Source organism: Scyliorhinus torazame, chromosome 28, assembly GCF_047496885.1.
Source record: "Scyliorhinus torazame isolate Kashiwa2021f chromosome 28, sScyTor2.1, whole genome shotgun sequence".
NCBI lineage: Eukaryota > Metazoa > Chordata > Chondrichthyes > Carcharhiniformes > Scyliorhinidae > Scyliorhinus > Scyliorhinus torazame.
In genome coordinates, this window is record NC_092734.1 from 32357032 (window position 1) to 32379454 (window position 22423).

Sequence of the window (22423 nt, forward strand, 5' to 3'; positions counted from 1 at the left end):
TGTACTAGCTCTCTGAATGAGCAACTCACCTAGTTCTACTCTCCCTCATTTTCCCTGCAGCCCTGCATATTCTTCCTTTGCAAGTTCTCTTTCGCCCTGTCTTCCTTCTCTCTTTGCAAGCTAAGATAAAATATCACAGCTCCTGCCCCCATTTCTTGTTGCAGGATGACTGACTTGCTCGTCTTTGGCATTGCTTTCTTTCTTTTTAAAAAAAATATTTTATTGAAAATTTTTGGTCAACCATCACAGTACATTGTGTATCCTTTACACAATAATATAACAGTATAAATAACAATGACCTGTTTTATAAACAAAGAATGAATAATATATAACAAAAATGAAAACTTAAACTAAATGGCAACTGCCTTGTCTCAGATAAACACTCTCCAAAAATATGATTTAACAATCCAATATACAATTATTTATAGCAACGACCTATACATATTATACATATATATTAACAACCCTGAGAGTCCTTCTGGTTCCTCCCCCCCCCCCCCCCCCCCCCCACCAACCCCCCCACCCCCCCGGGCTGCTGCTGCTGCCTTCTTCTTTTCCATTCCCTCTATCTTTCTGTGAGGTATTCGACCAACGGTTGCCACCGCCTGGTGAACCCTTGAGCCGATCCCCTTAGGACGAACTTAATCCGTTCCAGCTTTATAAACCCTGCCATGTCATTTATCCAGGTCTCCACCCCCGGGGGCTTGGCTTCCTTCCACATCAACAGTATCCTGCGCCGGGCTACTAGGGACACAAAGGCCAAAACATCGGCCTCTCTCGCCTCCTGCACTCCCGGCTCTTGTGCAACCCCAAATATAGCCAACCCCCAGCTTGGTTTGACCTGGACCCCCACTACTTTCGAAAGCACCTTTGTCACCCCCACCCAGAACCCCTGTAGTGCCGGACATGACCAGAACATGTGGGTGTGATTCGCTGGGCTTCTCAAGCATCTCGCACACCTATCCTCTACCCAAAAAAATTTACTGAGCCGTGCTCCAGTCATATGCGCCCTGTGTAACACCTTAAATTGAATCAGGCTTAGCCTGGCACACGAGGACAATGAGTTTACCCTACTTAGGGCATCCGCCCACAGCCCCTCCTCAATCTCCTCCCCCAGCTCTTCTTCCCATTTCCCTTTCAGCTCATCTACCATAATCTCCCCCTCGTCCCTCATTTCCCTATATATATCTGACACCTTACCGTCCCCCACCCATGTCTTTGAGATCACTCTGTCCTGCACCTCATGCGTCGGGAGCTGCAGGAATTCCCTCACCTGTTGCCTCGCAAAAGCCCTCAGTTGCATATACCGGAATGCATTCCCTTGGGGCAACCCATATTTCTCGGTCAGCGCTCCCAGACTTGCGAACTTCCCATCCACAAACAGATCTTTCAGTTGCGTTACTCCTGCTCTTTGCCATATTCCAAATCCCCCATCCATTCTCCCAGGGGCAAACCTATGGTTATTTCTTATCGGGGACCCCACCAAGGCTCCCGTCTTTCCCCTATGCCGTCTCCACTGTCCCCAAATTTTCAAAGTCGCCACCACCACCGGGCTTGTGGTGTATTTCTTCGGTGAGAACGGCGATGGGGCCGTCAACATAGCTTGTAGGCTAGTCCCCCTACAGGACGCCCTCTCCAATCTCTTCCACGCCGCTCCCTCCTCTTCTCCCATCCACTTACTCACCATTGAGATATTGGCGGCCCAGTAGTACTCACTTAGGCTCGGTAGTGCCAGTCCCCCCCTATCCCTACTACGCTGTAAGAATCCCTTCCTCACTCTCGGGGTCTTCCCGGCCCACACAAAACTCATGATACTCTTTTCGATTCTTTTGAAAAAAGCCTTCGTGATCACCACCGGGAGGCACTGAAACACAAAGAGGAATCTCGGGAGGACTACCATTTTAACCGCCTGCATACCATGTCCCATCTCTTGAAGTCCTCCTCCATTTGTTCCACCAATCGCGTTAAATTTAACCTATGCAATGTACCCCAATTCTTGGCTATCTGGATCCCCAAGTAACGAAAGTCCCTTGTTACCTTCCTCAGCGGAAAGTCCTCTATTTCTCTGCTCTGCTCCCCTGGATGCACCACAAACAACTCACTTTTCCCCATGTTCAGTTTATATCCTGAGAATTCTCCAAACTCCCGAAGTGTCCGCATTATCTCTGGCATCCCCTCCGCCGGGTCCGCTACATATAACAACAAATCATCCGCATACAGAGATACCCGGTGTTCTTCTCCTCCTCTAAGTACTCCCCTCCACTTCTTGGAACCCCTCAATGCTATTGCCAGGGGCTCAATCGCCAGTGCAAACAATAATGGGGACAGAGGGCATCCCTGCCTTATCCCTCTATGGAGCTGAAAGTATGCAGATCCCCGTCCATTCGTGACCACACTCGCCACTGGGGCCCTGTACAACAGCTGCACCCATCCAACATACTCATCTCCAAAACCAAATCTCCTCAGCACCTCCCACAAATAATCCCACTCCACTCTATCAAATGCTTTCTCGGCATCCATCGCCACCACTATCTCCGCTTCCCCCTCTGGTGGGGGCATCATCATTACCCCTAGCAGCCTCCGTATATTCGTATTCAGCTGTCTCCCCTTCACAAACCCAGTTTGGTCCTCATGGACCACCCTCGGGACACAATCCTCTATCCTCATTGCCATGACCTTGGCCAGAATCTTAGCGTCTACATTTAGGAGGGAAATAGGTCTATAGGACTCGCATTGCAGCGGGTCCTTTTCCTTCTTTAGGAGAAGCGATATCGTTGCCTCAGACATAGTCGGGGGCAGCTGTCCCCTTTCCTTTGCCTCATTAAAGGTCCTCATCAGTAGCGGGGCGAGCAAGTCCACATATTTCCTGTAAAATTCAACTGGGAATCCATCCGGTCCGGAGCCTTCCCCGCCTGCATGCTCCTAATTCCTTTCACTACTTCCTCTATTTCAATCTGTGCTCCCAGTCCCACCCTTTCCTGCTCCTCCACCTTGGGAAATTCCAGCCGGTCCAGAAAGCCCATCATTCTCTCCCTCCCATCCGGGGGTTGAGCTTCGTATAATTTTTTATAAAATGCCTTGAACACTCCTTTCACTCTCTCCGCTCCCCGCTCCATCTCTTCTTCCTCATCCCTCACTCCCCCTATTTCCCTCGCTGCTCCCCTTTTCCTCAATTGGTGGGCCAGCAACCTGCTCGCCTTCTCCCCATATTCGTACTGTACACACTGTGCCTTCCTCCACTGTGCCTCTGCAGTACCCGTTGTCAGCAAGTCAAATTCTACGTGTAGCTTTTGCCTTTCCCTGTACAGTCCCTCCTCCGGTGCCTCCGCATATTACCTGTCCACCCTCAGAAGTTCTTGCAGCAACCGCTCCCGTTCCCTACTCTCCTGCTTTCCTTTATGTGCCCTTATTGATATCAGCTCCCCTCTAACCACTGCCTTCAGCGCCTCCCAGACCACTCCCACCTGGACCTCCCCATTATCATTGAGTTCCAAGTACTTTTCAATGCACCCCCTCACCCTTAGACACACCCCCTCATCTGCCATTAGTCCCATGTCCATTCTCCAGGGTGGGCGCCCTTCTGTTTCCTCCCCTATCTACAAGTCCACCCAATGTGGAGCGTGATCCGAAATGGCTATAGCCGTATACTCCGTTCCCCTCACCTTTGGGATCAACGCCCTTCCCAAAACAAAAAAGTCTATTCACAAATAGACTTTGTGGACATAGGAGAAAAACGAAAACTCCTTACTCCTAGGTCTGCTAAATCTCCACAGGTCTACTCCTCCCATCTGCTCCATAAAATCTTTAAGCACCTTGGCTGCAGCCGGCCTCCTTCCAGTCCTGGACCGCGACCTGTCCAGCCCTGGTTCCAACACCGTATTGAAATCTCCCCCCATTACCAACTTTCCCACCTCTAGGTCCGGGATGCGTCCTAGCCTACGCCTCATAAAATTGGCATCATCCCAGTTCGGGGCATATACGTTTACCAAAACCACCGTCTCCCCCTGTAGTTTGCCACTCACCATCACGTATCTGCCCCCGCTATCCGCCACTATAGTCTTTGCCTCAAACATTACCCGCTTCCCCACTAATATAGCCACCCCCCTGTTTTTCGCATCTAGCCCCGAATGGAACACCTGCCCCACCCAACCTTTGCGTAGTCTCACCTGGTCTATCAGTTTCAAGTGCGTTTCCTGTAACATAACCACATCTGCCTTAAGTTTCTTAAGGTGTGCGAGTACCCGTGCCCTCTTTATCGGCCCGTTCAGCCCGCTCACGTTCCACGTGATCAGCCGGGTTGGGGGGCTTTTTAACCCCCCCCCTTGTCGATTAGCCATCCCCTTTTTCCAGCTCCTCACCCGGTTCCCACGCAGCTGTGTCCCCGCCAGGCGGTGCCCCCCCCGCCCATCCCACCCCATGCCAGCTCCCCCCTCTCCCCAGCAGCAGCAGCCCAATAATTCCCCCCTCCCACCCCCCCGCTAGATCCCCCACTAGCGTAGTTACACCCCCCATGTTGCTCCCAGAAGTCAGCAAACTCTGGCCGACCTCGGCTTCCCCCCGTGACCTCGGCTCGCACCGTGCGACGCCCCCTCCTTCCTGCTTCCCTATTCCCGCCATGATTATCATAGCGTGGGAACCGAGCCCGCGCTTCCCCGCACCCAATGGCCAACGCCCCATCTCTTCCACCTCCTTTCCTCCGCCCACCACCTCCTGTGGAAGAGAGAAAAGTTACCACATCGCAGGATTAATAACATAAAACTCCTCTTTCCCCCCTTTTTACCCCCCTCTTCGCCCCCCCCATACTCGCCCCACCACTTTGTTTCAAACGTTCTTTTTTTTAATAACCTGCTCATTCCAATTTTTCTTCCACGATAAAAGTCCACGCCTCATCCGCCGTCTCAAAGTAGTGGTGCCTCCCTTGATATCTGACCCACAGTCTTGCCGGTTGCAGCATTCCGAATTTTATCTTCTTTTTGTGAAGCACCGCCTTGGCCCGATTAAAGCTCGCCCTCCTTCTCGCCACCTCCGCACTCCAGTCTTGGTATACGCGGATCACCGCGTTCTCCCACTTACTGCTCCGAGTTTTCTTTGCCCATCTAAGGACCATCTCTCTATCCTTAAAACGGAGGAATCTCACCACTATGGCTCTCGGAATTTCTCCTGCTCTCGGTCCTCGCGCCATCACTCGGTATGCTCCCTCCACCTCCAGCGGACCCGCCGGGGCCTCCGCTCCCATTAACGAGTGCAGCATCGTGCTCACATATGCCCCGACGTCCGCTCCCTCCGCACCTTCAGGAAGACCAAGAATCCTTAGGTTGTTCCTCCTCGCGTTGTTCTCCAGCGCCTCCAGCCTTTCCACACATCGTTTATGGTGTGCCTCGTGCATCTCCGTCTTCACCACCAGGCCCTGTATGTCGTCCTCATTCTCGGCTGCCTTTGCCTTCACGACCCGAAGCTCCCGCTCCTGGGTCTTTTGCTCCTCCTTTAGCCCTTCGATCGCCTGTAATATCGGGGCCAACAGCTCCTTCTTCATTTCCTTTTTGAGTTCTTCCACGCAGCGTTTCAAAAACTCGTGTTGTTCAGGGCCCCATGTTAAACTGCCACCTTCCGACGCCATCTTGGTTTTTGCTTGCCTTCCTTGCCGCTGCTCTAAAGGATCCACCGCAATCCGGCCACTTTCTCCTCCTTTTTCCATCCGTATCCAGGGGGGATTCCCTTCTGGTTTACCGCACAGTGCTTTTAGCCGTTAAAATTGCCGTTGGGGCTCTTATTAAGAGCCCAAAAGTCCGTTCCACCGGGAGCTGCCGAAACATGCGACTCAGCTGGTCATCGCCGCACCCGGAAGTCCGCATTGCTTTCTTTCTAACCGCGATAGATGAGCGGTTGATTTTAATTTCCGTTTCTGCTCCTTCAGCCTGCAAGTTGCAGTCTTCCAGTTAAAGTCTGAATGACTGCCCAAGAGGTCTCCGTTCTTTTACAATCTGGAAGCATTCAGAAGTAAAGAAGCGACACCAAGGACGTCTCCCTCATTTAGGGATCTACCAATGGGCTTATGAACTAAATGACATGCCCCACCCCCCTCGCAAACGTATACTCTCAGACGGCACTGCATGATGGGCGCCCGTTGATAAAATGTCCTGTGTAGACGTGCAGATTCACTGGAATCTCTAAACAAACTGAAATTGGCTGGTTCATATTCCTGGTTTGAATCTTAATCTTCATTTCTCACCTCTGCTGTTCAGTGACTTTAACTCGTTGAGAGGTACACTTATGGGTGGCAGGGTGGCACAATGGTTAGCACTGTTGCTTCACAGCGCCAGGGACCCGGGTTCGATTCCTGGCTTGGGTCACTGTGTGGATAATAATCTTTATTGTCACTAGTAGGTTTACATTAACACTGCAATGACGTTACTGTGAAAAGCCCCTCGTCGCCACACTCCGGCGCCTGTTCGGGTACACTGAGGGAGAATTCAGAATGTCCAATTCGCCTAACAAGCACGTCTTTCGGGACTTGTGGGAGGAAACCGGAGCACCCGGAGGAAACCCATGCAGACACGGGGAGAACGTGCAGACTCCGCACAGACAGTGACCCAAGCCGGGAATCGAACCTAGGACCCTGGTGCCGTGGGGCAACAGTGCTAACCACTGTGCTACCGTGCTGCCCTAATTAATAAAGATTATTATTATAGTTTGTGCAAGTGTTCAGCGTGTGCTTCAAAAGAACCAAGGTGGATGAGAGGGTTTGATTTACACTACCTGACAGGTTGGCGGTAGCAGATTTAATTCTGATTTTCAAAGGGGGATTTTCTTGAAGGGACAAGGATTGAAAGTCAAAGGGAACGAGGAATGAGTTCGAATAGCTGTGAGAGTCTGTGGGCTGAAAGTTTAGTTGCCCCAATTTAGAGACATGGGAGTGAGGAGGGAGGGCGGTAGACGATGCAGATGCCTTGGAGGTTAGCAACATGAAAACTCTGTGCTCCCTCACCTCATTTACTTGATTGTACCTTGCGGCTGAGCAGGTTCTTGCATTGCTGGCATCATCCTGTGCTGAGCTAGAGGCTGATCATATGTTTCTAAAGGCATTCTGTCCCTTTTAAAGGGAAGCTGCACTGAATCATACTGTGGACACAATCCCTCACATTCTGCCCTCGCCCTTGCAGAACAAGGTGGACCTCTATAGAAAGGAGCAGATCAGGGGGACCAGGACACCTCCCTCTCCTGAAATTTAGGGAGCCCATAGAATCTGGCATTACTGAGAACATGAAGTATATTCCTGCCTTATGCCCCTTCTCAACTTTCTGCTCACCCTCAGCCTTCTGTCTGGATTCATGTGCACACTGCTGTTAGAACGTAGAACATAGAACATAGAACATTACAGCGCAGTACAGGCCCTTCGGCCCTCAATGTTGCGCCGACCTGTGAAACCACTCTAAAGCCCATCTACACTATTCCCTTATCGTCCATATGTCTATCCAATGACCATTTAAATGCTCTTAATGTTGGCGATTTCACTACTGTTGCAGGCAGGGCATTCCACGCCCCTACTACTCCCAGAGTAAAGAACCTACCTCTGACATCTGTCTTATATCTATCTCCCCTCAACTTAAAGCTATGTCCCCTCGTGCTAGACATCACCATCCGAGGAAGAAGGCTCTCATTGTCCACCCTATCCAATCCTCTGCAATTTGCTGTTGGCTTCTTACCCCAACCCCACTTCCTTCACCCCAACCTTCCCCTTCTGATTTCCATCTCTTTGGCACTCAAGAACTGATGCCTGACCAGCCACGTCCTCCCAAGGATGAGAGAGAAGCAACGCAACTTTGATGAAGAGGTCCCGTTATTTGATCTGACCCCCTCAGCCACCAGCTCGGTTGTAGTCACTGAAAGTGCCATGGAGTCGAAAAGAGAGTCGGGATTGGCGTGTGATCTGTCCGGAGTGGGCTTCAGCCTGGCCAGGGGAAAGGATGGTTCATTTGCCAGATCTATGGGGGCCTCAGGTGGGATGCCACAGAAGAGAACGTGGACGGTAGTGCCACTAGACAATCTGCCATCAACCCAGATGGACACATGCAGCCTCGACAAATATCACTGGTCAAACCTCAGAGGATCCTAGCCTCAACCTCTCTAGGAGAGAGTGGATGGAGACCAAATCCACGGATGAATATGGATCCATTCCATGGTGGAAGATGGGGTCAACCTGAAGTGTCGTTGTGGCCATAAGTCCTATACAATGGAACACATCATGTGTTCACTAAAATATGTTGCAGGAGGAACCTTACTTCTCCACTTCTCAGGATAATGGATAGTTAAACTTGACATCCCATTTTTAATAAAAAATTAGAGAACCCAATTCATTTTTTCCAATTTAGCGCGGCCAATCCACCTAGCCTGCACATCTTTGGGTTGTGGGGGTGAAACCCACGCAGACACGGGAAGAATGTGCAAACTCCACACGGACAGTGACCCAGAGTCGGGATCGAACCTGGGACCTCGGCGCCGTGATGCAGCAGTGCTAACCACTGTGCCACCTTGCTGCCCCTAAAACTTGACATCCCATTATATGTTTTTCCCATTAGATGAGAATAGCAGTAGCAATATCTTAAATGCTTTGGCCGTCCTGCCAGACAACATCCCATCACAGAGAATGGAGGAGTCCAGCTTCTAAGTGGCAGAAGGTACTGGACAGGGCCTTCCCTCTCCGTAGCCTCTGCTCCATCTCTCTGTCCTGCTGCAGACCCAGAGGCACAGCCACTATTCCTCCCCCCCCATCCCCTCCATTACCCTTTCACCCCCTTTGCATGGATGGGTCACCAAATCCTCTGGCCTCTGTGTGAGGAGGCTGTGTCACTCTGGCCAATCCAGTAACTCACCACAACATCTCCAAACACGCATTTTCAGACACGCTGTCACAGCTGGGGACCTTAAAAAAATAACGTGGTCAGCAGGTCAGGCGCCTGGCCCTTTAAGGAGCACCAACCCAGGGCCCAGCATGCAGCTTTGCTCTTATTGTTGGCTGAGGGATTGGCAAGTTTGTTGCTAGGAGCAGCGTGATCCAACGTTTGTGCCCTGGTGTCACATCAGCCGGTAGGGCTGGGAGATGTCCAGCTCGTATTGGTTCCCAGCTTTCTGACTCACAGAGGAGATTGTTTCATGTTTAAGGACGGCAGCGCTTCATCAGAGAGAGGCTTTATTGAACTGATCTAAGATGGCAGCCTACAGTGAGCTTGCCTCATGGCATAGTCACATGACAATGAATGTCAAGTCAGATTGGACATATAGCGTTTTAACACCCAGACAGAGATGTGCCCGTGACCTCATGGAATACCACGCTTAAAGGAGCACTATGAACAATAGTTTTGGTCCATTTATCTAAGGATAGACATACTGGCATTGGAGGCAGTCCAGAGAAGGTTCACTCGGTTGATCCCGGCTGTGGAGGGATTTTATCTGAGGAGAGGTTGAGTAGGTTGGGCCTGTGCTCACTGGAGTTTAGAAGAATGAGAGGCGACCTTATTGAGACATATCGGATTCTCAGGGGGTTTGACAGGGTCGATGCTGAGAGGTTGTTTCCCCTTGTGGGAGAGTCTAGGACCAGAGGGCAGCATCTCAGAGTAAGGGGGTCGCCCATTTAAGACAGAGATGAGGAGGAATTTCTTCTCAGAAGGGAGTGAATCTGTGGAATTCTTTACCGCAGCGAGCTGCAGAGGCTGGGTCGTTAAGTATGTTCAAGGCCGAGAGAGACAGAGTTTTAATCAGTGAGGGGATCGCGGGTTATGGGGATAAGGCGGGAAAGTGGAATTGAGGATTTTTACATCAAATCAGTCATGATCTCACTGAATGGCAACGCAGACTCGATGGGCCGAGTGGCCTCTTTCTGCCACATTTGCACCAAAGCAAAGTAATAATAATAATAATAATCTTTATTGTCACAAGTAAGGCTTACGTTAACATTGCAATGAAGTTACTGAGAAATTCACGGTTAGCACTGTTGCTTCACAGCTCCAGGGTCCCAGGTTTGATTCCCGGCTTGGGTCACTGTCTGTGCGGAGTCTGCACCTTCTCCCCGTGTCTGCGTGGGTTTCCTCCGGGCCCTCCCTCAAGTCCCGAAAGACGTGCTGTTAGGTGGATTGGACATTCTGAATTCTCCCTCAGCGTACCCGAACAGGCGCCGGAATGTGGCGACGAGGGGATTTTCACAGTAACTTCACTGCAGTGTTAAAGTGAATGTGGGACATGAGTTTCGGGGCATGATTAACGGCACCTCTGCCGTTCACGCCGGCCAGGTACTCCACAAGCCCGGTGGTAGCGGCTGCCCGGAGGGCGTGGGGACAGTGGCGGCAGCACATGGGGTTGGAGGGGACGTCGGTGTGGGGGGTTGGATGGGGGGTTCCGGGGGAGGCAGTTGCGGGGTTGGGGGAGGGGGGGGGCGGATAAAAAGGGGGGCATAAGGGCAACGTGGGGGAAGGTTAGTGGGAAACTGCGATCGGGGAGTCGTTGATGTATACCATGTTGGCTGGGCTTCGTTATTGGCTGCCTGTGTGTTATTGTGTGTTAATTTTGTTACTTTGTTATTTTCATAGAATCATAGACTCATAGAATTTACAATGCAGAAGGAGGCCATTCGGCCTATCGAGTCTGCACCGGCTCTTGGAAAGACCACCCTACCCAAGCCCACACCTCCACCCTATCCCCATAACCCAGCAACCCCATCCAACCTAAGGGCAATTTATCATGGCCAATCCACCTAACCTGCACATCTTTGGACTGTGGGAGGAAACCGGAGCACCCGGGGGAAACCCACGCACACACGGGGAGAAGGTGCAGACTCCGCACAGACAGTGACCCAAGCCGGGAATCGAACCTGTGACCCTGGCGCTGTGAAGCCATAGTGCTAACCACTGTGCTACCGTGCTGCCCCCGCCTTGTTGTTAAAGTTATAATATAAATGCCTTAATAAAAATATATATTTTTAAAAGATGCCCTGCTTCTTTCCTCGAACATTTTCCCAAGAGTCGTTTCCCATCTCTATTCCCTTCCAAACTAAAATTAGCACCCTCTGTTTTTGCCCCTCCCTCGCCTCTGGGGCTTGACGCAGGTAAATTCTCTCATTTTCTGCACACCTTCTGGTGCAGACAGTTTTTGCCGCTGAATATTTTGCTCCGAGGCGATGAGCAGAGGCATGTCCAATCAGAGTTGGCAGCTCCTGCAGCAAAGAGCTCCCTGAAAGGGCGGAGCCTCCCCTTGCTCATAAATGTTCAGCTCGCAACCCTTTCACAATCAAACCTGCTCTCAGCGGCCTCCACTCTTACTACTAGCATCTCAGTTTGTGAGCTACAGAAATGTCTGGGTTTGCCGGTCAGTTGAACTCGGTGGTGGCCGATGCAGGGAAGGAGGCGTCAAACAAAGGTATTCAGGCTGTTTATTTTTCTAAAAGAATTTCTAACTAAGGGGCAATTTAGCGCGGCCAACCCACCTACCCTGCACATCTTTGGGTTGTGGGGGTGAGACCCACGCAGACACGGGGAAAATGTGCAAAAGTCCGCGGACAGAGCAGCACGGTGCCGAAGTGGTTAGCACTGCTGCCTCGTGGCGCCGAGGTCCCAGTTTCGATCCGGGCTCTGGGTCACTGTCCGTGTGGAGTTTGCACGCTCTCCCCGTGTTTGCGTGGGTTTCGCCCCTTCATCCCAAAGATGTGCGGGCTAGGTGGATTGGCCGTGCTAAATTGCCCCTTAATTGAAAAAAATGGACTGGGTACTCTAAATTATTTTTTTTGAAAAACAAACTCCACACGGACAGTGACCCGGGGCTGGGATTGAACCCAGGTCCTCGGTGCCGTGAGGCAGCAGTGCAAACCACTGCGCCACCGTGCCACACTTCAGGCTGTTTCGAAGTAAAAGTTTGATGGGGTGTGTGGGGGATATTTGAGTATTTTGGTGGAGAGTTTAGAATGTTTCGGTGGGGGATATGGGGTATACTGTAGTGTTTTGGGGAGGGGCATGTTGGAGTGTTTCATGAAAAGGTGGGGTATATTGGAGTGTTGGAGTGGATGGTGTGGGGTACATTGGAGTGTTATAGTGGAGAGTGTGGGGTACATTGGAGTGTTAGAGTGGAGGGTGTGGGGTACATTGGAGTGTTGGAGTGGAGGGTGTGGGGTATATTGGAGTGTTGGAGTGGAGGATATGGGGTATATTGGAGTGTTAGGGTGGAGGGTGTGGGGTACATTGGAGTGTTGGAGTGGAGGGTGTGGGTATATTGGAGTGTTAGAATGGAGGGTGTGGGGTATGTTGGAGTGTTAGAGTGGAGGGTGTGGGTATATTGGAGTGTTGGAGTGGAGGGTGAGGGGTATATTGGAGTGTTGGAGTGAAGGGTGTGGGTATATTGGGGTGTTAGAGTGGAGGGTGTGGGTAAATTGGAGTGTTAGAGTGGAGGGTGTGGGTATATTGGAGTGTTAGAGTGGAGGGTGTGGGGTATATCGGAGTGTCAGAGTGGAGGATGTGGGGTATATTGGAGTGTTAGAGTGGAGGGTGGGGGTATGTTAGAGTGGAGGGTGTGGGTATATTGGAGTGTTAGAGTGGAGGGTGTGGGTATATTGGACTGTTAGAATGGAGGGTGTGGGGTATATTGGAGTGTTAGAGTGGTGGGTGTGGGTATATTGGAGTGTTAGAGTGGAGGGTGTGGGATATATTGGAGCGTTAGAGTGGAGGGTGTGGGTATATTGGAGTGTTAGAGTGGAGGGTGTGGGGTATATTGGAGTGTTAGAGTGAAGGGTGTGGGGTATATTGGAGTGTTAGAGTGGAGGGTGGGGGTATGTTAGAGTGGAGGGTGTGGGTATATTGGAGTGTTAGAGTGGAGGGTGTGGGTATATTGGACTGTTAGAATGGAGGGTGTGGGGTATATTGAAGTGTTGGAGTGGAGAGTGTGGGGTATATTGGAGTGTTAGAGTGGAGGGTGTGGGATATATTGGAGCGTTAGAGTGGAGGGTGTGGGTATATTGGAGTGTTGGAGTGGAGGGTGTGGGGTATATTGGAGTGTTGGAGTGAAGGGTGTAGGTATATTGGAGTGTTAGAGTGGAGGGTGTGGGTAAATTGGAGTGTTAGAGTGGAGGGTGTGGGTATATTGGAGTGTTAGAGTGGAGGGCGTGGGTTATATTGGAGTGTCAGAGTGGAGGGTGTGGGGTATATTGGAGTGTTAGAGTTATGGGTGTGGGGTATATTGGAGTGTTAGAGTGAAGGGTGTGGGGTATATTGGAGTGTTAGAGTGGAGGGTGTGGGTATATTGGAGTGTTAGAGTGGAGGGTGTGGGTATATTTGAGTGTTAGAGTGGAGGGTGTGGGTATATTGGAGTGTTAGAGTAGAGAGTGTGGGGTATATTGGAGTGTTAGAGTGGAGGGTGTGGGGTATATTGGAGTGTTAGAGTGGAGGGTGTGGGTATATTGGAGTGTTAGAGTGGAGGGTGTGGGTATATTGGAGTGTTAGAGTGGAGAGTGTGGGGTATATTGGAGTGTTAGAGTGGAGAGTGTGGGGTATATTGGAGTGTTAGAGTGGAGTGTGTGGGGTATATTGGAGTGTTAGAGTGGAGGGTGTGGGGGATACTGGAATGATAGAGTAGAGGGTGTGGGTATATTGGAGTGTTAGAGTGGAGGCTGTGGGTATATTGGAGTGTTGGAGTGGAGGGTGTGGGTATATTGGAGTGTTAGAGTGTAGGGTGTGGGGTATATCGGAGTGTTGGAGTGGAGGGTGTGGGGTACACTGGAGTGTCAGAGTGGAGGGTATGGGGTGTATTGGAGTGTTCGAGTGGAGGGTGTTGGTATATTGGAGTGTTAGAGTGGAGGGAGTGGGGTATATTGGAGTGTTAGAGTGGACGGTGTGGGGTATATTGGAGCATTAGAGTGAAGGGTGTGGGTATGTTGGAGTGTTAGAGTGGACGGTGTGGGGTATATTGCAGCATTAGAGTGGAGGGTGTGGGTATATTGGAGCATTAGAGTGAAGGGTGTGGGTATGTTGGAGTGTTAGAGTGGAGGGTGTGGGTATATTGCAGTATTAGAATGGAAGGTGTGGGGTATATTGGAGTGTTAGAGTGGACGGTGTGGGGTATATTGGAGTGTTAGAGTGGAGGGTGTGGGGTATATTGGAGTGTTAGAGTGGAGGGTGTGGGTATATTGGAGTGTTAGATGGCGGGTGTGGGGTATATTGGAGTGTTAGAGTGGAGGGTGTGGGGTATATTGAAGTGTTGGAGTGGAGGGTGTGGGGAGATTGGAGTGTTAGATGGAGGGTGTGGGGTATATTGGAGTGTTAGAGTGGAGGGTGTGGGTATATTGGAGTGTTAGAGTGGAGGGTGTGGGGTATATTGGAGTGTTAGAGTGGAGAGTGTGGGGTATATTGGAGTGTTTCGGTGTAAGGTGTGGGGTATATTGGAGTGTTAGAGTGGAGGGTGTGGGGTATATTGGAGTGTTGGAGTGAAGGGTGTGGGTATATTGGAGTGTTAGAGTGGAGGGTGTGGGGTATATTGGAGTGTTAGAGTGGAGGGTGTGGGGTATATTGGAGTGTTGGAGTGAAGGGTGTGGGTATATTGGAGTGTTAGAGTGGAGGTTGTGGGGTATATTGGAGTGTTTCGGTGTAGGGTGTGGGGTATATTGCAGTGTTAAAGTGGACGGTGTCGGGTATATTGGAGTGTTAGAGTGGAGGGTGTGGGGTATATTCGAGTGTTAGAGTGGAGGGTGTGGGGTATACTGGAGTGTTAGAGTGGAGAGTGTGGGGTATATTGGAGTGTTAGAGTGGAGGGTGTGGGGTATATTGGAGCGTTAGAGTGGAGGGGGTGGTTATATCGGAGTGTTAGAGTGGAGGGTGTGGGGTATATTGGAGTGTTAGAATGGAGGGTGTGGGGTATATTGGAGTGTTAGAGTGGAGGGTGTGGGGTATATTGGAGTGTTAGAGTGGAGGGTGTGGGGTATATTGGAGTGTTAGAGTGGAGGGGGTGGTTATATTGGAGTGTTAGAGTGGAGGATGTGGGGTATATTGGAGTGTTAGAGTGGAGGGTGTGGGGTATATCGGAGTGTTAGAGTGGAGGGTGTGAGGTGTATTGGAGTGTTAGAGTGGAGGGTGTGGGTATATTGGAGTGTTAGAGTGGAGGGTGTGGGTATATTGGAGTGTTGGAGTGGAGGGTGTGGGGTATATCGGAGTGTTAGAGTGGAGGGTGTGGGGTATATCGGAGTGTTAGAGTGGATGGTGTGGGGTATGTCGGAGTGTTAGAGTGGAGGGGGTGGTTATATTGGAGTGTTAGAGTGGAGGGTGTGGGGTATATTGGAGTGTTCGAGTGGAGGGTGTGGGTATATTGGAGTGTTAGAGTGGAGGGTGTGGGGTATATTGGAGTGTTAGAGTGGAGGGTGTGGGTATATTGGAGCGTTAGAGTGGAGGGTGTGGGTATATTGGAGTGTTAGAGTGGAGGGTGTGGGTATATTGGAGTATTTCATGTGTGGTGTGGGGTATATTGGAGTGTTAGTGTGGAGGGTGTGGGGTATATCGGAGTGTTAGAGTGGTGGGTGTGGGGTCTATCAGAGTATTTCGGTGTGGTGTGTGGGGTATATCGGAGTGTTAGAGTGGAGGGTGTGGGGTATATCGGAGTATTTCGGTGTGGTGTGTGGGGTATATCGGAGTGTTAGAGTGGAGGGTGTGGGGTATATCGGAGCATTTCGGTGTGGTGTGTGGGGTATATCGGAGTGTTAGAGTGGAGGGTGTGGGGTATATCGGAGTGTTAGAGTGGAGGGTGTGGGTATATTGGAGTGTTAGAGTGGAGGGTGTGGGTATATTGGAGTGTTAGAGTGGAGGGTGTGGGGTATATTGGAGTGTTCGAGTGGAGGGTGTGGGGTATATCGGAGTGTTAGAGTGGAGGGTGTGGGTATATTGGAGTGTTAGAATGGAGGGTGTGGGGTATATTGGAGTGTTAGAATGGAGGGTGTGGGTATATTGGAGTGTTAGAGTGGAGGGTGTGGGGTATATCAGAGTGTTAGAGTGGAGGGTGTGGGTATATTGGAGTGTTAGAGTGGAGGGTGTGGGGTATATCGGAGTGTTAGAGTGGAGGGTGTGGGTATATTGGAGTGTTAGAGTGGAGGGTGTGGGTATATTGGAGTGTTAGAGTGGAGGGTGTGGGTATATTGGAGTATTTCGGTGTGGTGTGGGGTATATTGGAGTGTTAGTGTGGAGGGTGTGGGGTATATCGGAGTGTTAGAGTGGTGGGTGTGGGGTATATCGGAGTATTTTGAAGTGGTGTGTGGGGTATACCGGGTGTTAGAGTGGAGGGTGTGGGGTATATCGGAGTATTTCTGTGTGGTGTGTGGAGTATATCGGAGTATTTCAATGGAGGGTGTGGGGTATATTGGAGTATTTCAATGGAGTGTGTGGGGTATTTCGGAGTGTTAGAGTGGAGGGTGTGGGGTATATCGGAGTATTTCGGTGTGGTGTGTGGAGTATATCGGAGTATTTCAATGGAGGGTGTGGGGTATATTGGAGTATTTCAGTGGAGGGTGTGGGGTATATCGGAGTGTTAGAGTGGAGGGTGTGGGGTATATCGGAGTATTTCGGTGTGGTGTGTGGAATATATCGGAGTATTTCAATGGAGGGTGTGGGGTATATCGGAGTGTTAGTGTGGAGGGTGTGGAGTATATTGGAGTATTTCAATGGAGGGTGTGGGGTATATCGGAGTATTTCGGTGTGGTGTGTGGAGTATATTGGAGTAATTCAATGGAGGGTGTGGGGTATATCGGAGTATTTCGGTGTGGTGTGTGGTGTATATTGGAGTATTTCAATGGAGGGTGTGGGTATATCGGAGTATTAGAGTGGAGGGTGTGGGGTATATCGGAGTGTTAGAGTGGACGGCGTGGGTATATTGGAGTGTTAGAGTGGAGGGTGTGGGTATATTGGTGTGTTAGAGTGGAGGGTGTGGGTATATTGGAGTATTTCGGTATGGTGTGGGGTATATTGGAGTGTTTGTGTGGAGGGTGTGGGGTATATCGGAGTGTTCGAGTGGTGGGTGTGGGGTATATCGGAGTATTTCGGTGTGGTGTGTGGAGTATATCGGAGTATTTCAATGGAGGGTGTGGGGTATATCGGAGTATTTCGGTGTGGTGTGTGGGGTATATCGGAGTGTTAGAGTGGAGGGTGTGGGGTATATCGGAGTATTTCGGTGTGGTGTGTGGAGTATATCGGAGTATTTCAATGTAGGGTGTGGGGTATATCGGAGTATTTCGGTGTGGTGTGTGGGGTATATTGGAGTGTTAGAGTGGAGGGTGTGGGGTATATCGGAGTATTTCAATGGAGGGTGTGGGGTATATCGGATTAATTCGGTGTGGTGTGTGGGGTATATTGGAGTGTTAGAGTGGAGGGTGTGGAGTATATCGGAGTATTTCAATGGAGGGTGTGGGGTATATCGGAGTATTTCGGTGTGGTGTGTGGGGTATATTGGAGTGTTAGAGTGGAGGGTGTGGGGTATATCGGAGTATTTCAATGGAGGGTGTGGGGTATATCGGAGTAATTCGGTGTGGTGTATATTGTGTCAGAATTTCTCTCCTTTTCCTGAGTTACTGACGCCATCATTCTGTCCGCAGCAAAGGACACGCAATCCGCGACGCAGCAGGGTGCAGGTCAAATACAGAAGGCTGTGGAGAAAGGTACAGATTAACAGTGTCTCTTTGATACTTGGATTAATAGAAATGAAGGAAAAATCCCTCTATTCTTACCCGGTCTCCTCCACGACTCTCAATTTTGTTAGACCAGAAATCTTCCAAACATGGAAACATGGAAAAGACATACAGCATATTCATCGTCTGTTCTTTCTGTAAAGGACCAATCCAGCCTGATATCAAGTTCTAACTCTTAATCCGAACCTTGTAAGAAAGGGATTAGGAGAGCTAAGAGAGGGCATGAACAATCTTTGGCGGGTAGGATCAAGGAAAACTCCACGGCCTTTTACACATATGTGAGAAATATGAGAATGACTAGAGCGAGGGTAGGTCCGATCAAGGACAGTAGCGGGAGATTGTGTATTGAGTCTGAAGAGATAGGAGAGGTCTTGAACGAGTACTTTTCTTCTGTATTTACAAATGAGAGGGGCGATATTGTTGGAGAGGACAGTGTGAAACAGATTGGTAAGCTCGAGGAAATACTTGTTAGGAAGGAAGATGTGTTGAGCATTTTGAAAAACTTGAGGATAGACAAGTCCCCCGGGCCTGACGGGAAATATCCAAGGATTCTATGGGAAGCAAGAGATGAAATTGCAGAGCCGTTGGCAATGATCTTTTCGTCCTCACTGTCAACAGGGGTGGTACCAGGGGATTGGAGAGTGGCGAATGTCGTGCCCCTGTTCAGAAAAGGAACTAGGGATAACCCTGGGAATTACAGGCCAGTTAGTCTTACTTCGGTGGTAGGCAAAGTAATGGAAAGGGTACTGAAGGATAGGATTTCTGAGCATCTGGAAAGACACTGCTGGATTAGGGATAGTCAGCACGGATTTGTAAGGGGTAGGTCTTGCCTTACAAGTCTTATTGAATTCTTTGAGGAGGTGATCAAGCATGTGGATGAAGGTAAAGCAGTGGATGTAGTGTACATGGATTTTAGTAAGGCATTTGATAAGGTAGGCTTATGCAGAAAGTAAGGAGGCATGGGATAGTGGGAAATTTGGCCAGTTGGATAACGAACTGGCTAACCGATAGAAGTCAGAGAGTGGTGGTGGATGGCAAATATTCAGCCTGGATCCCAGTTACCAGTGGCATACCGCAGGGATCAGTTCTGGGTCCTCTGCTGTTTGTGATTTTCTTTAATGACTTGGATGAGGGAGTTGAAGGGTGGGTCAATAAATTTGCAGACGATACGAAGATTGGTGGAGTTGTGGATAGTGTGGATACTGTTGTCGGCTGCAAAGAGACATAGATAGGATGCAGAGCTGGGCTGAGAAGTGGCAGATGGAGTTTAACCCTGAAAAGTGTGAGGTTGTCCATTTTGGAAGGACAAATATGAATGTGGAATACAGGGTTAACGGTAGAGTTCTTGGCGATGTGGAGGAGCAGAGAGATCCTGGGGTCTATGTTCATACATCTTTGAAGGTTGCCACTCAAGTGGATAGAGCTGTGAAGAAGGCCTATGGTGTGCTAGCGTTCATTATCAGAGGGATTGAATTTAAGAGCTGTGAGGTGATGATGCAGCTGTACAAAACTTTGGTAAGGCCACATTTGGAGTACTGTGTACAGTTCTGGTCACCTCATTTTAGGAAGGATGTGGATGCTTTGGAAAAGGTGCAAAGGAGATTTACCAGGATGTTACCTGGAATGGAGAGTAGGTCTTACGAGGAAAGGTTGAGGGTGCTAGGCCTTTTCTCATTGGAACAGAGAAGGATGAGGGGCGACTTGATAGAGGTTTATAAGATGATCAGGGGAATAGATAGAGTAGACAGTCAGAGACTTTTTCCCCGGGTGGAACAAACCATTGCAAGGGGACATAAATTTAAGGTGAATGGTGGAAGATATAGGAGGGATATCAGAGGTAGGTTCTTTACCCAGAGAGTAGTGGGGGCATGGAATGCACTGCCTGTGGAAGTAGTTGAGTCGGAAACATTAGGGACCTTCAAGCAGCTATTGGATAGGTACATGGATTACGGTAGAACGATATAGTGTAGATTAATTTGTTCTTAAGGACAGCACAGTAGCATTGTGGATAGCACAATTGCTTCACAGCTCCAGGGTCCCAGGTTCGATTCCGGCTTGGGTCACTGTCTGTGCGGAGTCTGCACATCCTCCCCGTGTGTGCGTGGGTTTCCTCCGGGTGCTCCGGTTTCCTCCCACAGTCCAAAGATGTGCAGGTTAGGTGGATTGACCATGATAAATTGCCCTTAGTGTCCAAAATTGCCCTTAGTGTTGGGTGGAGGTGTTGACCTTGGGTAGGATGCTCTTTCCAAGAGCAGGTGCAGACTCAATGGGCCGAATGGCCTCCTTCTGCACTGTAAATTCTATGATAATCTATGATTAATCTAGGACAAAGGTTCGGCACAACATCGTGGGCCGAAGGACCTGTTCTGTGCTGTATTTTTCTATGTTGTATGTTCTATGTTATGGCAGTTTCAGCACAATTGCGAATATTTTTCTAACAGCCTCGAGAGTTTCTTCCTCGACCACCTTCCCCCTCTGGGTAACATATATCCTCATCTTCCCCCTACCAATTCAAATCAAGACCTCAGTCCCCATAAATAAATATATCCTTTATATTTACTCTGTCCAGACCCTTCATAATTTTATACACCTCAATTACATGTCCTTCAGCCTTCCCTCTTTGCCCCCCAAAAAATCAACTCCAACCCATTTATTTTTCCCTCATAGCTAAACTTTTTTATTCTTGCAAAATTCCTTGTAAATTTGCTTTGGATCCTCTCTCTAGGTCAATCACACCTCCCTGTAATGTAGTGAGCAGTACTCTAGATATGACCTAACTAGCGTTCATTCACTCTGAGCATAACCTCCCTGCTCTTATATTATAAGATTCAGGCAAGTGACCACGAGGAAGCGATTTGGACAAAGAACAAAAAAGATTTCACAGAATCATAGAATTTACAGTGTAGAAGGAGGCCATTCGGCCCATCGAGTCTGCACTGGACCTTGGAAAGAGAATCGTACCCAAGCCCACACCTCCACCATTTCCCCGTAATCCAGTAACGCCACCCAACCTTTTTGGACACTAAGGGCAATTTTATCATGACCAATCCACGTAACCTGCACGTCTTTAGACTGTGGGAGGAAACCGGAGCACCCGGAGGAAACCCACGCAGACACGGGGAGAACGTGCAGACTCCACACAGACAGTGACCCAGCGGGGAATCGAACCTGGGACCCTGGCGCTGTGAAGCCACAGTGCTAGCCACTTGTGCTCCCGTGCTGCCCCCATACAATCCATACTGTCCCTCAGAATTTTTCCAATAATTTTCCTACCACTGAGGTTAGGCTGACAGGCCTGTAATGACTCGGCCTATCATTTCCTTAGTTTAGAAACAATTTTAACTCTCCTCCAATCCTCTGGCACCAGACCTGTAGTCAGAGAGGGTTGAAAGTGATATTTGGAGTCCTCCAATATTCGCTCCCTTGCTTCTCTTGGCCCCCTGGAGTTTATTGGATGGCTGGGCAATTTATTGACTTTCAAAGATGTGAAAATCCCAAATATTTCCTCTCTCAGTATCGGTGGGATTTTCCGGCCCGCTAGAGGTAGGCACCGTCACGAGTGGCAGGGGACATTTGGAGACGGCCAAAAGCCAATTGACAATGCCTGACACCAGAAGGGCCCCTGTCTTTTCAATGTAATATTTCACACACCTCCTAAACTACCTGGCTGGATTCTCCATCGGCGCAATCCTCTGTTTTGCCGGCAGCGCACTCACACCAGCGGATTTCCCGACGGCGTGGGGGGGGGGGGGGGGGGTTGGCCACAATGGGAACATCCCACCGGCGGAGTGAAACGGAAATCTGCCGCGGCGGGACGGAGAATCCAGCTTAAAGTCTCCGGTGTTTTGCATGGATCTCTCATCCCGCCACTGGGAACCCGCCACGGGAAAGGAAGGGGGGGATCGGTCACCTTCGGCACGACTGGAAAATCCCGCAGACAGGACTGGCTGGAAAATCCCACCCTAAAATGATAAGTGACGAAGGCTTGTTCATATCGCAGGCTTCACGTTTATCAGTCTGGTTTTGTTCCTCCAGCTGTTGATACTGGTGCTGACCTTCTGAAGAAGAAAGGGATCGAAGTGGCTGAGCAAGCCTCCAAGAAACTGCCTGGTTTCGGCCAATGATCTGTCATCATCAACACGGTGCAGTTGTCAATTATCACAGTTGAACCAATCTCTCACATTTGGAAAGGCATGTGTCCATTTTACTGAATAAAATCTTTCAATAAAATAATTGGCAGTCTGCATTTTGTTCGGGTTTAGAAAATGTTTAATTTCCCCCTCGGCATTTCAAAGCAATTTTTCTCAATGACGTTGCTCGTCTTTGTGATTCCTCCCTTCAACACCGCACCATTGTGTGTGTGTGTGTGTGTGTGTAGGTTTATATGTGTGTGGATTCCGCATACATATGTGGACACCACCACATATGTGTGTGTGTGTAGGTCGGCACATGGCCTGTGTATGTATGTACGTGTGTGTATGTCTCCAGTAATCTGTATATGTTGGCAGGTGTGTATGTATGTTTGCACATATGTTTGTCTGCACATGTATTGGTGTATACGTGTGTGTCTATATGTGTGTTTGCATATATGTATGTATATGTTTACACATTTAGGGGTATGTGTGTGTGCATATATGTGTCGTTACGTGGCTTTGTGGGGGTCTCCCAGGAGATCGGAGGCCCCCAGTTGCAGGACCTTTGGGCACAGTGGGTGCCAGCCTGGCACTGCCA

At 49.7% G+C, this 22423-nt stretch overlaps 1 long non-coding RNA gene across 1 annotated transcript; it reads left to right on the top strand.

Annotated features, from left to right (window-relative positions):
* Window positions 1-11246: 11246 nt before the first annotated feature.
* Window positions 11247-21925, top strand: LOC140403470 (uncharacterized). Its single transcript, XR_011938332.1, has 3 exons — window positions 11247-11406; window positions 17600-17662; window positions 21728-21925. It is a non-coding gene; the product is annotated as an uncharacterized lncRNA (long non-coding RNA).
* The last annotated feature ends 498 nt before the right edge of the window (window positions 21926-22423 follow it).